The following is a 19,885-nucleotide window of genomic DNA, read 5'->3' on the forward strand; positions in this document are numbered from 1 at the left end:
TATGTTGTGCGTGGAATACTTCACTTTACATTTCCTAGCACCTTCTTCCCTACATATGATGCCTTTTTCTTTGTGTGATGTCTCTTCTTTCATTTTTGCTGCTTTGTCTTTTTCTTAGCCAACTGCTTTGATCACATGGGGCTCCTCCTTTGAAACAACTCCCTTTCCGCTAGCTCAGTTCCTCTTATGTGTGGATGCTAACTCTAATGTGTTGACTCTCTTTATAGCTTTTATGTTGGCTTGCGAGTTCCTGCGCATGTGTTGAAGTTCATCCTTATGTGATCACAAGTTGTTGGTTGAGTCCTCTAGCATAGTCATCTGGATTGCAAAGACTTTACTCATTCACCTCCTTAACACATGAAATTTTCCCAAGACATGAGCTTTAAACATTTTACTATTGTGTGCTCTTTGAAGAAAATAGCCATTCCTACTTCCTGGCTAACCACAAGGACCATGCTGATACCCATATTAAATGTCCTCTACATCTAATAATCCTCAATACGTCCAGTCTTTTGTATTCATTTAAAAAAATTTGGCACATCCCATGTTTTTGTTGTCACAATAGCTCCAAGACATTTGGGAAATATACGAGGAATGTTGCCCATGAAGCCCCCTCTAGTTATATGAGCAATACCATTCATTCATCCTCTAGCCACCACATCTAGAACCTCCTTAACATACATCGTAGTTGGAGCCATCAATGCTTCTTGCAATGTAATGTGCTCATTCTCAACTCCAGTGAGTGGATCATTAAGAGATAGGCCACTATGTTCTAGAACCCTTCGGACAAGCAAAAATTTGTTTGAATGCACGACTTAGTTCCAACTCCATCTATGCCAGCTACAAGATATGAATCTCCAAAATTCCTCCAGCGAAAGCCCCTAAATAATATAGAAGTTGTTTTGTGAATTGCTCCTAGTCCTTTCCCCTTTTTCCTATTGACTGGTTCCCCTCCATTCAATCATCTAGGCACAAATAAAATCCTATTTCACCTTCCTTTTGAAAATCAGATTGAAAATTCGGAACACAGTGACTTTAATAAGAAAAACATTTGACATTTGTTTTGAAATGATTGACGATGAATTTTAAATAAGCATATGTATCACTCTTTAATTAATTTCTCTTAATGTCAATTGTGCATATGATTTAAACCATCACAACTTTTCCCCTTTAAAATATCCAATATTCCCCTCAAAATCTGTGAATCCTAGTGGAAATAGTTGGGCCCCAAAGTGGGTCCGACTAAAAGAAATTGTGTTTCGGAATAGCTGAAATGTCAAAATGATCCACTGAACCTATTGTAATGATTAGAATCAAGTTCGACCACCAGAAGCCAATTTGAAACTCATTTTACGTCTTTCTACAAATTGTCAATTTTGCGTCATGAGGTCCTTTGACTGGCCTTAAAAATTGACCAAATCACCTGATCAAGCTCTGGAATTTGACACATTGATTCTTTGTTCTGCACACTTGCACCCTATCGAATCTCGTCTCATGAAAAATTAGGGGTCAGAATATATTGACTATCAAAATTGACCCTTCAGGAACACCTGCACATAAACATGTTAGAAAATGACAAATTGTGTTCAAATTTGGCCTCAAAAAATGGTAAAATCGACACTTGGGAAGACGAAAACTAGGACATTGATTCACTATTATGTGGAGAGTATGGATCTATGATTTGGGCTCATGACAAATAACAAGACGCATTTGGAAAACAGTCAAAGTGGGCTACTTAGAATTTGACAACTGGAAACAATGACAAAAAACATTTTTTGCACATGGAATTGACCTAGAAAAGTGTGCAAATGAATTTTTCAAGATGTGAAACTTGACAAACTTGGAGAACTTTTAGAGGAAAACACAATGGTACATTCCATTTGACCTAACCTACCATGGATCAGGAGATATGACATCATGAACAAGAGTATTGATCAATTTGCGCTTTATGACACCAGTAAAACTTTAGAAATTCTATTTGGAATCACACTTGAAAACTGATCAAATGGATTCGTCATGAGCTAAAACTTGAACTATAACAAGTATCTGACATCTACAATGCAATGAAAAAGGAATTTCAAGATTTTGGTCAACTGGATCAAAATTATAACATGTCAAACATTACTTCCTAGAATTCAAAATTAATTGCAAAAACATGAAAATAGTAAACTACCAATTTTGAGGGTTTCAAAACTTAGTCAAACGGACATGAAACAACTTGAAATCTGAAACATAAGTTCTTGATTATGGACACTATATACTCTCAAAGTGGCGTATCATGAAACATTTCTGGGTGTGAGATATTCAATGGAAAACATGGCCTCCTATCGTTGTTTGACACATCGGTGAAAATGGAGATTTGGCAATTTCTCAAAATGGGACTTCACGAATAAGCTCAGAATGATGATTTAACTTGATGGAATAGGTAGGCACACTAAATGGAAGGTGTTAGAAACATTAAACACCTCATGGGGCCTCAAAGTTATAGCTGGGTACAATCTCATTTATGAGCATTTATGCGGCTTGATTTCTTTAATGGTGCTCAAAATTTGGGCTACAATTTTGAGCACCAACAGTGAGTATTTTTAGAAAGAACTCTTGTGTGTGTGTGTTTTCTATGAGAAAGGCACCAGGGAAACCAAGCGAACGGTTCCACTTGAAGGTGATTTTGTAGTGGCTGTCTTCGGAAATAGGTCCCGCCAATGAATCCCACCTTAAATATGTTGGTTTGCTTACTGTTTTGCCTGATCCCATGTTTACACATAGCCAATGTATAAAATATGTTTTTTTAGTAAACTGATCAAGTATTTATTATAAAATATGATGATAATGATATGATAATGTCATTCCAAACATTGAAAAAAAAACCATAAAATCTAAATCAAAAGTAATGAGTAGAATTCTATCACAAACACATACAAAACTGTTAAAATTTTGAGACGTCGCATTGATTTGAAATTTACTAGGGTCAACTTGGTCATTGCTAACAAGCTGCAAATATACTCTATTGCCCATCACCTCTAAAACCCTATCTGCGGAATAGTCCACGACGCTGAAAAGAGCCACCTTATGTAACGTCACTTCTCTCTTGATGTCATAATCATCAAACCTCTCTTTCTCAAGTTTCTTAGTATCATGAGGATGAATGTTTATTTTCAAGGCAAAATTTCTTATACTTCTCCTTCGTCTCAAAACTCCTAGATATAAAATAAGGGGAATAGTTCCCATATTGGCCTTGTAAGGAAACTAGAGAAGTATTTTTGCCTAGAAAAGGAAGATGACAAAGGTGAACTTGATTTAATTCTTCTCTTCCCAAAATGGGGATAAGAATTTTGTGGCTACCTAAGGGAATACTAAAACTCCTTTTTGATACCAAGTTTTTTTTACGTAATCCTCTAATCGCCTCCATTATTTCTACTCTCACTTACTTTCCACATAAACAAGTGAGCTTATTGATTTCAATAATCACCATTTCTCTATAAATAACCCTTTGCAGGAGAAGAAGTGAAACCAGCTTTCAGACAACAATGTTTTCAACCTAACTCCTCTTTGTTGAAACCACCTTTCCTACTTTTTAAGACCACTAGAAAACTAGACAAATGCTATAATGCAGCCATGTTGGACAAAATAATTAATTTGTCTTGGTGTAGCAAAAAACCTCTAAAATTAATGTATAATGTTCAACAGAAAAAATAGAGACGTCTATTCCACAAGGGGAGGGGCCATTAATACGATTGAAATAGGAACAATAAATAAGGATAGCAAGGCCACAGAGGAAATGAAAATATTACTGCGCCAGAGTAAAAGACACATGACAAGTGATAGGATGACGATTGATAGCTAGTAGGAGATAATAATGGTTGAAAATAACACTAGGCATTATTCGGGCTATTATCTCTCTCTTTATCATGGATAGCGTTTGATTCTGTTGTACAAAATAATTCATGGGCCGGATTACGAGATATGTGTATGAGATTATTAAGTCAATAGGCTTATATGTGGGAGCTTTGTTCCCACATTTTATAATTTTTGATCCGAAAAATCATTTTTTTTAACTTAATACTTTAGCTAGTTACCTTTCACTAGCTTTCTTTCTCCATTTATTTAAGCAAGTTACTTACTTTTACCATTATTATTTTATTTTTCTTTGAGTTATAAAAACTTAAATAATATAATAAAGCTCTTATGTGCTTGTGGATGCGGTCTATTATGTGTTTCTTAGATTCGACAAAGCTCAAACTTACATTTGATTTGAGTTGTGCCATGAATGGAAATGGGCAATTGGGTTCCTGCTTCCACTAGCACAAAGTACCTAGAAAAGTACCTACAGATCTTGGATGAAGAGAGCCACATCAACTTTTTCAATGTGTTGTGTAGTGGGCATGTTTTCTTTCAAATTCAAACCTATGATATACCGCTAGATAGTGCTCCAAATTGAAAAAGGGTAGTATGGGAGCATACATAGGGTGAGAGGAATCTCTGCCAAGCCCACTTAATAGGATTGCGGATATTCAGAAAGAAATTTCATGCAAAATGACAAAGATGAATTATTCCAATCACATGTATCTGTTGTCTTCTCAAGGCCAACAAATCAAAAATGTGCTATCAATTTTGGGTTGTTATAGATTTGGAGCTTAGAAATTTGCATGTGCATATTGGGTGTCGATTCATGAATCATGTTTTTCTTGGATTCATGGTTTGAATAAGCATGAATATTCGCATATAATAGGTTGTTTTAAAATCATAGAAGTTTAAATCTATAGAGAGTCCCTATTAGACTAAGTTTATTATTAACTTTACAAAAAAAAGAACTTAAACTTTTCTACTTTTTGGTTTTACCATAGTTGCTATGTATTTGTTTGCATAGAATAAGAGAAACTTGTTTTTGAAATTGTTGTTGCAAACAATAAGCAAGCTTTAGTGACCATAGTTTTTTATTATCTATTATAATATATTCAAATTTCGTACACTAATTTGTTATAATCTAATAAAAAGAATGGTTACAATAATATTATTATTCTGCTTAAAAAAAAATAGAGGTTTCCTCTATTCAAGAACATAGATCTCTTTTTGGGTTATTTATTTATTTTTTAAATGTTAATTTCTTCTATTCTTGTTGTTTAATTTCTACAATTTAGCTAAGCTATTTTATAGTGGTAACTTATATTTTCTCTTAACTACAAAACCCTCAACCTTCTTTTTTTCCCCCCCTTTTTAATGATTCTTGAATATAGAAAAATCTAGAAAAATATTTCAAATTTTAAGAGCATCTGAGACTCTTCACAACCCAAAAGATATTACTTGTCTTCAACTTTCATTCTACTTTATAAAATAAATATATTTTAAAAAAATAATTCAAAATATAAATTTGATAGTTTTTACTTTCAATTTTGTAATATTATTGCCATCCTTATTTTAATTTAATTTTATTCTTCACTTAAGCAAATATCTTAAGAAAAATAAAGACAATTATTGTAACTATCCCTCTTACAAAATTAGAAATAATGGAAGAATTCTAATCAAAATTGTTTTTGTCTCATAAGTAATTGATTGAAGATGTTTAATGGTTCTATGATTTTATAAATGCCCCTTCAAATCAATATATAGAAGTGGGCTTTGAATTAAAATTTTCATAATTTTATACTATTGTTATTATTATTATAACCATATAATAGATTCTATTAAGGACTATTTTTACTTTTAATTTTCAGTGCACTTATGGAATGAGGAAGAATTAACACATTTAACTAGAAGTATTATGATAATATATATATAATTTTTCTTCAAAGAGGATGAAAGTGATTCTTGAGTTTAAAAACTTTGATATTAGTATTTTAGTTTCATTTTGTTTAAAGAGTTTGAGTTAAAAATAAATTACAATATTGTTATCTAAGGTTTTGCAACCCTAAATTTTTCTCTCCAAGTCAACTATGTCACAATATAAAATATATTAATTCTTTAAGAATTAATATTATTGTAAAGTGCAAAATGAATATTGCACTTATCATGGGAGTAAAAGTGACGGAAGGCAATAGAAGTTCGATAAGAAATAAGTTAGGGCAATTGCCCAACTTCTTGGCAAAATTTATATAATGGGAGAAAACTATTGTAAGGGGGTTCTTCTTTTGCAGTTGGGAAGTTCTACAGCTGCAACAGAGGATAATACAATTCAATTTTGGTGACAGGGAACACTTATTCTCTAATAACAAAGCAATTTTTGAAAAGTGTGTACAATTGTTGTTTCTTGTAATCAATTATTTCTTACTTTCTTGGTGCAAAGAAATAAAGGAAGTGCATTGGGTGTTCTTTTTCAAAAGAATCTGTATTGTTGAAGTGTTAATCCATTTATGAGTATTTTCATGGTATCGTGTGAGTATTCGTGAATGGTTGAATTAGCATTGTGTGTGATAGCTCTCAAGCGTAGTCCTTGATTGCTCTCATTAACAGTTTGCAATATTTTTATGAAAACATTGAAGGCATGTGGTGCATTCGCTATCAATGGTTTTCCTTTTTATTTTCTAACTTCTACTCATTTTTATTGAAAAATCACAAATTTTATCATATGAGGGAGCTACCCCTCTAAACACAGAGGAAGGTTGGATATTAAGCACCAATCCATTTGTTGGAGACATCCATTTTCCATATACTCCATTGGGCAAAATCATATATTTTCTAAGTAACAAATCTGTTTACCAACATATTTTTGGCAACTCTGCTGGGGAAAGAAAGCAAGTTCCAGTGCTTTTCTTTTCTTGGAAATCTGAAGGTTACCTCCCCGAGGATGGAGGTTGGAAACTTTAACTGAATGTGGTGAAATAATTGTGGTGTTATGGATTTGGTTACATCCCAGCCATGGGGGACTCAGATTGGGCCATTTTCTTTATCTCAATACTTAGTCTTACCTAAGAATTCTTTAGAATATCTCCCAAAGTTTTCTGGTGATGCAAATCAAGACCCTGATGATCACATTAAAGCAATTACAGTTGCTTGTGGGATTCTTGGTGTACAAGAGGAGAATGTCTTTGTTAGATTATTTGTTGGAAGTCTCATTGGAAGAGCTGCTGATTGGTTCCAAAATTTACCAGATAGTTGCATCACTTGCTAGAATGATCTTGATGTAAAATTTCTACAAAGGTTTATGCTTGTGGTTGATGTTGGTAAGATGTTATTAAATTTCTTTCAAATCAAGATCAAAGAAGGGGAAACCATGAGAGACTTTGTTGATAGATTCAATACAAGTGTTGATAACATACCCCTAACTAGCCAACCAACTGAAAACAATCAGTTGTGTGTTTTCATTACTGCCATGCAAATAGAGATTAAATTCTTGCTTCATTTAAAAGTGCAAACATTGCAAGATGCACAAAGGGAAGCTATTGGATTAGATGATGACATGATCTTGAGTGGAATGAAGTGTAAAGAAATTTCATAGGAAAAAATTTATCTCTATAAGTAGCAACAATATCCAAAGGTAAAGCCTAAACAAAAAAGGCCTATTCTCAAGGCAGTAAAATTAGTGCCCACTGTTTCATTTTGTCAAAATCTAATGGTCTTTAATGATGAAGATTTCCTAATCCCTCCTGTCAGTGAAAGTAATTCGTGTAGTGTAGCTGGAGCCTACCATCTACATGTTGATTATGATGATGAACATGCTTTATAGTCACCTAACTCAATGAATGACCTTGATATATCTCCTATTGAACAAAAATTGGAGGTTGAAAAATCAAATGAAAAAATATTAGGAGATTTTCAAATTTCAGAACTTGATTCTTTTGTATTCGAGACACTTGATGACACTCCACCAAATGACATTGTTTGGGAAGGTTTGGATAGCTTTTCCTATGAGCATTTCTTGTTTGATCTCTTGGAGACTAATAAATCATTACTACAGCCTAAAGCATCAAATGACTGCCCAGAAGTAGAAAAGGAAGACGAAATGTTTGAAGAAAAAGAAATTGGTGAAGTGATGCATAGAAAAGAAAATGCTTTTGAAGAGGACTCAATGAACAATCAAGAGGGAGAAAAAGATTTACATATTTTTCAGCCTCCCACAAATCTTTTTCACTATCTTCTTTTGGAGGAATCAATGCAGCAATTTGCAGAGGAAAAGTCACATGGACAACCCAAAAATAGGAGGACTCAAGGTATGGAAAAAATAGTTGATATTTCATCTATCTTTTTAAAAGATAATATTGATTCGAGAAATGTGGAAGAAAATCTTGAATCGATATTTATTTTCCCTCCTCTGCATTCATTTTCCATTCATGAGTTTAATATCACATTGGCCATGTTTCTCACCTGTACGCAATGCATTCTTCCATTCTATCAAGAGTTGGTTTGAAGAGGTTCATACTTTTCCTAGCCTATAAGTGGTCACATCTAAGTTTTTAGGGTTTTTCCCTCTTCATTGTAAATAACCATTTCCTTTTTGAAAATTTTGGTTTGTGTTTATTTTTGTTTAAGTTGGTGTTTCCCTTCAATAAATTTGCATAATCTTTTAATCCTTCCCTTCCCTCGAGTCATCCATTTTCTAAAAATTCAAAAAAATGGGAGACCCTCTTCGTTGATTCAAAGGTGTCAAGTGATAGATGAAGTCTTAGATACAGGTGGAGTTTGATTTTAAGAATAGGTTTTAACATGTGCTTAAATAGAAATTCCAGAAAAATAAAATCTCGACAGATATGACAGTTCTTCATAGAGAATGAGTTGTTTTTCAAAAGCAATTTTCTAATAATGATGTGTATGGCTTGATTTTACAACAATGGGCACAAGATTGGGACCATTGTATATTTGGTAAAAGGAGTTCCTCATTGGTGGTAGTCCTCCTATATTGAAATATAGGTCAAATATTAGTAACGCTTGGCAAATGTGCAGCTAAAATTCAAATTGTTTTTGTTAACCCTAATTAGGGTTGAGATACAATGGCTACAAGATAAGAGAGGCTAGGTGAAAATGATAATTTTCCACTAAAATCATCAGGTGTTCATCAATTTTTGTAGTATCATAGCACAAATTGGAGGTGATGAATCATAACATACTATGAATACATGGAGCCAAAGTCATAATAGATGATGCTAATTACAAGCTTGCTGAATCTCTTTCACCATGGGCGACTTATATTCACTATGATGTGAGTAAAGAAGAAGACATTAGGGCACCAATAGATTTGGCCATGAATAAGCACCAGTAGATTTGGTCATGAATAAGCACAGTCATCTTAACATTATGTTTAACAATGCAGGAAGGGCAACTGACAATAAAAGTAGCATTGTAGAGAATGACACAGAGCAATTTAAATGCACCATGAATGTTAACACAATGGGAGTTATGCATGGTATTAAGCACGCTGCCTGTGTAATGGTAACCAACAAAAAAGGGGTGCATAATGATCCATTTGCCAGTGGCCTCATGGAGCACAAACATCGATGCCATTAGGATTTATTCTTTCTCCAACAAGAGAGTTGTCAATTCAGATACATGAGGAGGCCAGAAAAATTATATTTCAAACTTGTGTCAAGGTAGATTTTACAAGTGGAAGCGCATTGAGACCACATGATGGAAGGATGGAGATGACAAGGGACTGAAGCTATATGACCTAGGCTATTTTATTACTGCTCCTATTTGTTCATCTATTTCAAACATAGATGGAAATGAAGGGTATATTACCATATGCTATAGAGAAGCAAACTAGATGGCAAGGTGGCTTAAAAAGAATACCTAGAGTTTCATACGTAGAAGATGAGAGTATCAAGAATTTTTAAATATTTTTAAGATTGAGTTTTTAATTTTCTTTGTATTCAAAAGTGCAATATTTAAATTTTGAGGCACAAGATCTAATAAAAGAGAAGCAATTGGCATGATGATGGCATAAAACTTTATTCATATCCATATTTTTTTTACTGAAAGGTCAAATTATTTCAGTCTTCTACACTTACTCAAGGGTGCATTTGGACAGAACAAAAGAAAAATGTGTCTGTTGAACTTGAATATGTTCAATGATGTTGACCTTGTTTGAAGCAAGGATAAAGAAATGTGGGTACAACAAAAATGAAAAGAGAGTTTTTTTTCTTTGTTTCTTGTGATTGTTGTGGAAGTAGAATATGGTCAGTATGGAGAGAGTTGCAGAGGATGTTTTACATTGGAAGGAAGATGGAAATAGTCTCAAAGAATTAAAATGCCAGGCTAACAATTTGAGTTTCAACAGGATGGATTAGATCAATAATATTCTTGATTGTCCAACATTTTATCCAACAGTGAAGGAGTTTGATGATCCATTGTCTTATGTGTTGATTTATATTTCTTCTCACAAACACAAGAATAGTGGAATGATGACTCTACACCCAATGGATAAAGCACTAGATTATGGTAGATAGAGATTCTAGAGTTCTCTGCACCCTAACATGGAGTGCAGTCCCCAGAAAGAGCCAATGTTATCTAAGGTTTTGCAACCCTAAATTTTTCTCTCCAAGTCAACTATGTCACAATATAAAATATATTAATTCTTTAAGAATTAATATTATTGTAAAGTGCAAAATGAATATTGCACTTATCATGGGAGTAAAAGTGACGAAAGGCAATAGAAGTTTAGTAAGAAATAAGTTAGGGTAGTTGCCCAACTTCTTGGAAAATTTAATATAATGGGAGAAAACTATTGTAAGGGGGTTCTTCTTTTGCAGTCGAGAAGTTCTACAGCTGCAACAGAGGAGAATATAGTTCAATTTTGGTGATAGGGAACACTTATGCTCTGATAACAAAGCAATTTTTGGAAAGTGTGTACAATTGTTGTTTTTTGTAATCAGTTATTTCTTACTTTCTTGGTGCAAAGAAATAAAGGAAGTGCATTGGGTGTTCTTTTTCAAAAGAATCTGAATTGTTGAAGTGTTAGTCCATTTATGAGTATTTTCATGGTATGGTGTGAGTATTCGTGAATGGCTGAATTAGCATTGTGTGTGATAGCTCTCAAGCGTAGTCCTTGATTGCTCTCATTAATAGTTTGCATCATTTTTATGAAAACATTGAAGGCGTGTGGTGCATTCACTATCAATGGTTTTACTTTTTATTTTCTAAGTTCTACTCATTTTTATTGAAAAATCACAAATTTTATCTTACAAGGGAGCTGCCCCTCTAAATGCAGAGGAGCGTTGGATATTAAGGGCCTATCCAACCATTGGAGACATCAATTTTCCACATACTCCATTGGGAAAAATCATATATTTTCTAAGTGACAAATCTGTTTACCAACAAATATATATTGAGAAAATTAAATAAATAAATAAAATTATTTTATTAATATAAAATATAAGGATTAATAAGAGGAGATTTGTTAATATGTAAGATATTAAATAACATTTGGAGGATTATTTTACAATGTGCATAATTGAAATTCTATTGTTGTTGACAATCTTATCAAATAACACAAAAATTACATACAATTGTTAAGTGTAAATTTTCTTTAAATTAGAAAATAAAATATTTACTTACATAAATCTAACTTCTATAAATCTCTAATTTTTACTCCTCTTATATCTTGATTTTTTGCATGTTGGTTCTAGAAGAAACATATAATAATAATTGTAATGGGCATAATTAGAGTTTAAAATATATTTAGTATCGGGTTAATTGAATGAAAAAAATCATAATTTTTATGTATTATTTATTTTGTACTTATTTTTATTTAATGGAATGATTTTAATTATGACAATGTGGGTCCACATAAAGATTCAATAAATATATCACAACAAGTACAATATAATTATAAGAGATTTTTCTCAGCCACACACCCCCTCTTTTTCACCCTAGGGTTAGAAATGAAGAATTTTGTTGATAAAACTCAAAAGTACGGGGGATTGGCTATAAATTTAAGTAAATTATTTTTTGGAGCTAAGTTTAACTTTATTTTTTCCCTTTTTTAAATTAGATACACTTACAACTCTTCTATCGGTTTAATTGTTACATGTACAAAAGCATGCAACTGCTAGTTGTATTGTCTATTTTGGAAATTTTGTCTTTCCTCCCAATTTGGTACCTAAAACTTATGTGATTCATGTGGGCAACACATTTATTGCAATGAAAAGTAGAAATATTTACACCCCACTTTTCTAAATCTAAAAATTGGATTAATTGATGCAATGAAAACATTTTATGCATACATACATTCTTGGTCACAAATTATGTTCATTTGGGAATAATGTGATTTTTTAGAGAGATTTGTGGGAATTAAAAAAAATGTTATCTAAATTATTTGTTGGCTTTCCATTAGTTTTAATGGCACACATCTTCACATTGTTTTTAAAATGAATTAACAAAGATGAACCAATATTAGATAGGACCATTTTTTATTTCAAACTTTGATAAATGAAATAGTCACACATACTTCGAGACAATTTGTATATTCATTAGTTATAATGAAGCTAAAGCTAAACATTTTTATCTAGTATTTTAGATTTTGGAAATTTGAAATATTAGCATGATTCTCATTCTTAGCTCATATTCATGAGATTCTATTTTTTAATATTGACTTATATATATATATATATATATATATATATATATATAGAATTCTTCTTAATAATTTTTTTTTATTTCTTTAGTTTTTCAAGCAAGCTTAAATTTAAACTTTTGTATTTTTCTAGCTTTGGATATATGATATTTTTGGATTACGATAAAACCAATTTTTAAGAGGACTTGAAACTTCATACAATAATCATGAGATAGAGCATTAAGATTCTTCTTAGAAACATTTGACAAACCAACAAAATAAATATAAGAATAGTTGGTGCCAAAGATGACACAATCAAGACCCAACAACTTAAAAACACAAAAACCCAATTAGGGTTACATTTTAACCCCCTTCTTATGGGACCTAAGGGTAATATCAAATACTTTTGGCACACGCTTAGAGTGCTCACCCTTCACAAATATCAATCCATGTTCAACCCTAGTGGCATCCTTCCAACACAAATACTCAAGGCTATCAGAGCCAGCATCTCGCAAAGAAGATGCAAGAGACAAATTACTGTCGAAATCAAGGCCAACATGACCAAGGCCATATATAATCAAAAAAGAACCATGCCTAGTAGAACCATCATAAATAGGACCCCCAACATCAGATTATAGCTTAGAATAGGTTGGAAAAATATCTAGTAAAGAAATATTACTAGCAGACACAATCAAATCTTTACTAGCATTCCCACCTCTAAATATCACAATACTTATGTATCTGGCATAAATAGTACCAATAAAAGAATTAGAAGGAGCATAAATAGTAGGAGAAATACTACTAGTAGATACAACAATGACACTATGAGTAGTCTCATGTCTAGAAACCACAAAGCCGGTAGAAATAATACTAGCTAAAGGTAAACCAACAACAACATGGTTCTTAGAATCATGAGAATCTTGAGAGAGAATATAACAAAATATTTTCTTAGAGACAATAAAATATTCAGGTGAAGGATTCTTGCACCAAGTAGTAGAATTTTTCTTCTTAACCTTCTCTAACCCAAAGTGGTATGCAATATGCCTAGATTTAAGGAATCTCCTACATCTAAAAGGAATGGAATCATAGTCTAATGATTGAACCCAAAAACTATTATAAATCTCAAGCTTAATAATATCTAGAAGACCCTTAGAAATTTCTATTAGTACAAGAATTCAAGCATAGGTGAAATATATAATATCAATAGACACATTATCAACTATAAGGAAAAAGTCACCAAGGGCCTTTGCCACTACTTCAATTAGGGAATTAACCTAAACATGACAAAGAAGATTGGAAAGCCTTCCGCAACCTAAAATATTTCTAAAGGGTTTAGTAATGGGGGATAACTCAGGGTGTCATGACTTAACCATGAGCACAAAATGATCCTCCTTGGAAAAGGAAGGATCACTTAAACTTAGATTTCTATCCTCAACCAAATTAAAGTTTGCAAAAAAAAAAAAAAAACCTTGGCCAAGGGGAAGATATGAATAATATCAAATAAAAGAGGCTCCTAGTGGGTAGAAATCCATGTGTGTAAGTCAAGAAGGCTCAACCAGAAACCCCTAGAGTGATAGATTGTACCTTTGATAGAAAGATCAGAGGACAAATACTTAATATCAAGCAATAGCTCCTCATCAATTGAAAATAGAAGATGATTAAAAACATATAGCTCAATTCATTTACCCTCAAACCAAAAGCACCATGCAACCTATCTAAAGGTGGTCATAATAACCATCATTCAACCTTACCCTAGAGGTATCTCTATAAGGAAAAGAGAGAGATAGTCCACTTTAACTTATAAATTGTTAAGAATGGTAAAGTTGGTGCATCTAATCAAAACATTCCTCAACACATTGCAAGATCTATTGTAGAAAATTTAATATATAGTATCACAAGAGACAACATGATCCTTAGAAGGCAAGAGACACCATTTCTACTTTAAAGTAACTAAGATCTATGATTAATTCTCCTATGAAATACCAAAAAGACACCAAAGACTTCTCTTTAAATAATGGTAGAATTTTTTTAAATCATGCACCATTGAGACTTCCCTTGAAAAATAGAAGAAATTATTCAAATGTGAAACATTGATATGAATCTAAAAATAGTAGGCCAATTTTCTTTCTAAATTTAAAAACATAGATTGAATGAAACCCTAAAAATGACTTGAATCCACACAAGAAATTCTATAACACAAACTTATTTTTATTCCAAAATTTAATTACATTCCACCTGTTTGGAATGGTCAAAAAATAGCATGCATAAATCATTGAATATAGATGATAGATTCCAAAAATTCATTTTTCCCATGACTACAAAAGACAAAATATAAATAGAAAAAGATCACTTCCCTTTGTTTTCTCTTCATTTAGTCAAGATCCATGTGTTTCTATTGCTCTTTTCTTTGTGAATATTCCAATAGCAGTCATTGATTATTAATCTCCTATCTTAAATGATTATTAAACTGCAGAAAATAAATTCCCAGCTAATATCAAAAAATAAAACAACTACAAATTCATCTATAAAATACGAAAAGAAATTCACAACACAAAGAACATGATATTTTTGGACAAATTATCCCTAGAAAAACCCTACGGGAAAACCAATTCGATGGATGAGGAAATTATATTAACTTTAGAAAATCAAGAGATACAAAATTCCTTGCCTCTCACTAGCAGAACTTAGACAACCTCCTAATTTCTCCTGCTAATATTCCTCAACTATTATCCCCAATGCTATTACTATGCCTTTGCTAACACTACAAGACTATTTTCTATCACTACAAACTCATTTTCTAACACTTCAAATGCTTCTACAAAATTGTTCTCCAAATGCTCCCCTCTGACCCCATTTATATTGCTCCTATTGGAAAACCAATGGCCAAGATTGATTCTCAATTGATAGTTGAGATTAAAAACAACTTAATAACCCTAACCAAGTCAGTTTCTAGTTTTTTCCAAAAGTGATCAATTAATTAAAAAATATTTGTCTCTAATCTAACCAATTACTTAGTAAAACAATTACTTGCTAAATAATAGCATATGGATGAAAATTTGTCCAAGCTACCAAAACTAACACTCCCTCTAAGCGAGGAAGCTATTCTACATGACACCTAACTTATCTATGAAGAAGATGAATTTTTCCTTCCCTGATGCCTTAGTTAGAATGTCTACTAGCTACTCCTCTATAGGTATATTCTATAGTTGAACAACCCTTAGTTGTAAACAATATTTGATGAAGTTATATCTAATGTCTATATGTTTAGATCTATCATGAAATACTAGATTCTTAGACAACTTGATGCAACTCTAATTATTGCAGTGTATCATAGAAATCTCAACCTTCTAACCAAACAAGGCTACTAACAACTTTCAAAGCCATATAGCTTCACGTGTTGCCATGCTAGCTGCTATGTATTATGCTTCTTGCTGAACCAAGATACTACTCCTAATCTCAAACTAAAACAACACCTTGAAGTGATCCTTTCGTCTATTGTACTTCCTACCCAATCTGTGTCAATATAGCACATCAACCTGATACCTTCATCTTGAACATATCTAATCCTAGAATCAATTGTACCATGCAAGTAACAGAGCACATGCTTGGTCATTGTCCAATGCACTATCTTTGGTTCAACCATGAACTGACTAAGTTCACTACAAAAGTAATATCTAGCCTGTTGTTGACCAAGTACACAAGTGAACCATTCAACTACCCATATAACATGGGATCTACATCCTTTTACTTAGATGTATCTACCTTCCTCCAATTCATGATCATGGGTGTAGACATGGCTTTGCAATCCTCCATCCTGAATCTCTTCAAGATTTCAATGCAATATTTTGCTTGACCAAGGAAAATCTCTCCATCTATCTACCACACCTCCATGCCTAGAAAGTAGTGAATAAGTCCTAAATCCTTCATCTCAAACTCTTCTACAAGGTTCCTCTTGCAATCTTCTTTGATCCCTAGTGCACCTCTAAGAAATAGGTCATCCACATAAAGAAAAAGAATGAGAACTTCACCCCCAACCATCAATTAGTAGAGGTTAGCATCTGCTTCACTCTTCATGAAGCCCATTTCCTGCAAGTATGTGTCAATGTGCTCATACCACACTCTAAGAGCCTACTTGAGTCCATATAAGGATTTCTTCATTCTGCACACATGGGTCACCTTGCTGTGTGCTACCAATCCTTTTGGTTTCTCTATATATACCTCCTCCTTTAATTCACCATTAAGGAAAATTGTCTTGACATCCATCTAATGCATTTGTCATTTGATCTATGTTTCAAATGAGATCACAGCTCGTATAGAAGTATACCTAGCCACTAATGCAAATTTCTCCTCGTAGTCTATTCCCTCCTTTCAAGAGAACCCCTTGGCCACAAACATTTCCTTGTATTTCTTGATGCTACCATCTATGCTATTCTTTATCTTGTAGATCCAACATGATCCAACTATTTCTTTGCATATTGGTCTAGGCACTACCTCCCACACATCATTCTACATAATTGAGTTATACTCCTCTACCATAGCATCCTACCACACCTGATGTTGTGCAACCTCCTGATAGCTGGAAGGTTCACTATCTACCAACTGACTAACTAATGCCACATAGTCATTAAACTTTACTTTTTCTCTCCACTCTCTAGTACTCCTTCTAGGAGCTCCCACAAACTCCTGAGTATCCCTTTCTATCTCTTGAACCTCATGGTTCCTACTGCCAACTATAGAGGATGAAATATCAACCTCTATGTCTTCTAGATGCATTTCCTATTGCACATATTGATTCATGCTCTATGAAACTTCACCACCTAAGCCTACACTTGTACTAGTAATTGTACTTGTGCTTTTCTTTCCTTGACTAGACGTTAGAGCTTCTGCTGGTCACTCACTCTAATCATCTGCTAGCAAATCTCTAGACCTTCTCAATGCCTTGTCCTCCATGAACTTAACATCATGTCTGACAATAATTCTTCAAGTTGTAAGTATAAAAATCCTATATACCTTTGAGGTTTCACTATACCCAACAAAGTACCCCCTCTCTATAGTCTGATCTAACTTGGTTTGAGTATCACTTGGAATATCACAATATGCGAAACTGCCAAATATTCTAAAGTGACCAACATTTTTCTTCCTTCCTATGAAAGCTTCCTTTTGTGTCATCTTCCCTAATGCCTTGTGTGGAACCCTATTCTAAATGTAGACTATTTTACTACACACTTCTACCCATAAGTAGTAGGGCATATTCTAGTCATATAGCATAGCTCTTGCCACCTCCGATATAGAATGGTTCTTCCTCTCAACAACTCCATTCTATTGTGGATTATAAGGAATAATCCACTCTCTCTTGATTCCTTCTTTGGTATAGAACTCTTGGAAGTTATTTCATTCGTACTCGCCTCCATTATCTAACCGAAAAACCTTTATCTTCCTTCCTATCGAGTTCTCCACAAGATCCTTAGTCTTCATGAAGTATATCTAGGCCTTCCTAGAGAAATCATTGATAAAAGTAACATAGTACTCATATCCTCTAAGTGACTCTGTCAACATTGGTTCACATGCATCTAAATATACCAGATCAAAAACATCTTCAAATTTGGTGTTAATCAAAACATATGCTTTCACAAACTTCCCCAGCACACATCCCTTACATATATCATCATGATCAGTGCTCACTTTTGGAACACCTATCACCATCCCATAGAGAAATTTGTGTTCTCCATGATGAATATGGTCCATCCTCTTATGCCATAGCTCTCCAAGATCTTTAGGACTACTATTGCTCATGAATTCCTTAGGAGTATCAAACTAAAACCTATAAAGGCAACCACTTCTAACTCCAATAGTTATGGGTGATTTCCAATCCTTGTGCTTAATCAACACATGTGTCCCTCTAAAGAGTACATTATACACCCTATCCCAAAGAAGAGATATAGAAATAAGATTCATACCTAAGCTTGGCACATATAATACATCATGAACTAGAATTATCTTTCCATTTTCCCTCTTAAACTGAACAGTCCCTTTCCCAACTAGGTTGAGTTTGGACAAGTTTCCCATAGAAATATAGATATTGGTGTTCTCCTCCTTATAATTTGGGAAGTACTCTCTAACTCCTTTCATATGAAATGACACCCTACTATCTATATACTAGATAGTCTATAAGGTTGAGCTCACCATACAAGTTATAAGTGCAAGCTTATCTTCCATTCTACTAGAGAGTTCTTTTGCACTCACTGTAGCTATAGCCTACTTCTTTGCCTTCTTCCTTTATGGGAAATCACTGATATAGAGTGTAGTGCCTACCCTCATTCACATCTTTTCTGGACATTTTTGTTGTTATCATCAGACTATGATAGACTAGTTTTATGTTGATGGATTAGTGGTAGTTTTTTGAGACTATCAGACATTATGTTATGGATTTAGTTGGCATATGATCAGATCATTCAGACTTTATATTCCATGTATGCATGATGATCATTATATTGCTTTAAATTATTGTTGATGATTGGTTAGATGGTTTATTATCTCATGTGTTTTATTATGGATACTTACCCCATACTTGCATGTGTATGGTGTGTGTGTTTTCTTATTGTATGGCGTTTCTGATGTGGTTAAGGAAGGGAGTCATAGTCACCTTCTTAGTCGGGATCTACATGATGCACCACTTCTTTCCATTGTCTATTTAGCTTAGCATTATATATATTGTATGTACATGCATAGTTCTTCTGCAGGTTGCAGGCACTGAGTATCAACTTCCCTGAATTGCTAGGATGAGCGTACCCTATTATACTACCTCAATGATAAGAGAAGGGAGATAAATTCTCAAGTCCAAATCCCAAACCCTTAAACCATTTGTCCTAGTGAGGTAGGACAAGTATCTGGATATTTTACCCACTGAATGTGTCAGATGACATAATTCGTGATTTTTAACCCTTTAGACTGATTTGTGTGAATTGCTCTATGATGGGTTTTCATATTTTATCTTGGAGGTCTATGGTGATTTTTTTACTAATTAAGTCTTAATAAATAGATTTAATTAATAAATTAATTATTTGAGGAAATTAATATAAAATATCTTGATCTTTGATATTTTGATTATAATTAATTAAATGAGAATTAATTGAGGAAAAAGGAATTAAATAAAAGAAAATTAAAAATTAAAAATTAATAATAATAATAAAATAATAATAAAGTAATAAATAAATAATAATAATAAAAGTTATAAAAATTAAAATGAAAGTTATAAAAATTTAAATAGAAATTATATAAAAAGTAAATTGGAGTTATAAGCTTGTCTAGGAGTTAACACACCTTTTCATTTCTTTTATGTCAACAACACGGGGGTTAGTGCATCAATTAAGCACATGGTGTCTACAACCCTATGACTCATCTAGAAGG

Source organism: Cupressus sempervirens, chromosome 1 (genome assembly GCF_028749045.1).
Source record: "Cupressus sempervirens isolate cs-2001-9-10 chromosome 1, ASM2874904v1, whole genome shotgun sequence".
Taxonomy (NCBI): domain Eukaryota; kingdom Viridiplantae; phylum Streptophyta; class Pinopsida; order Cupressales; family Cupressaceae; genus Cupressus; species Cupressus sempervirens.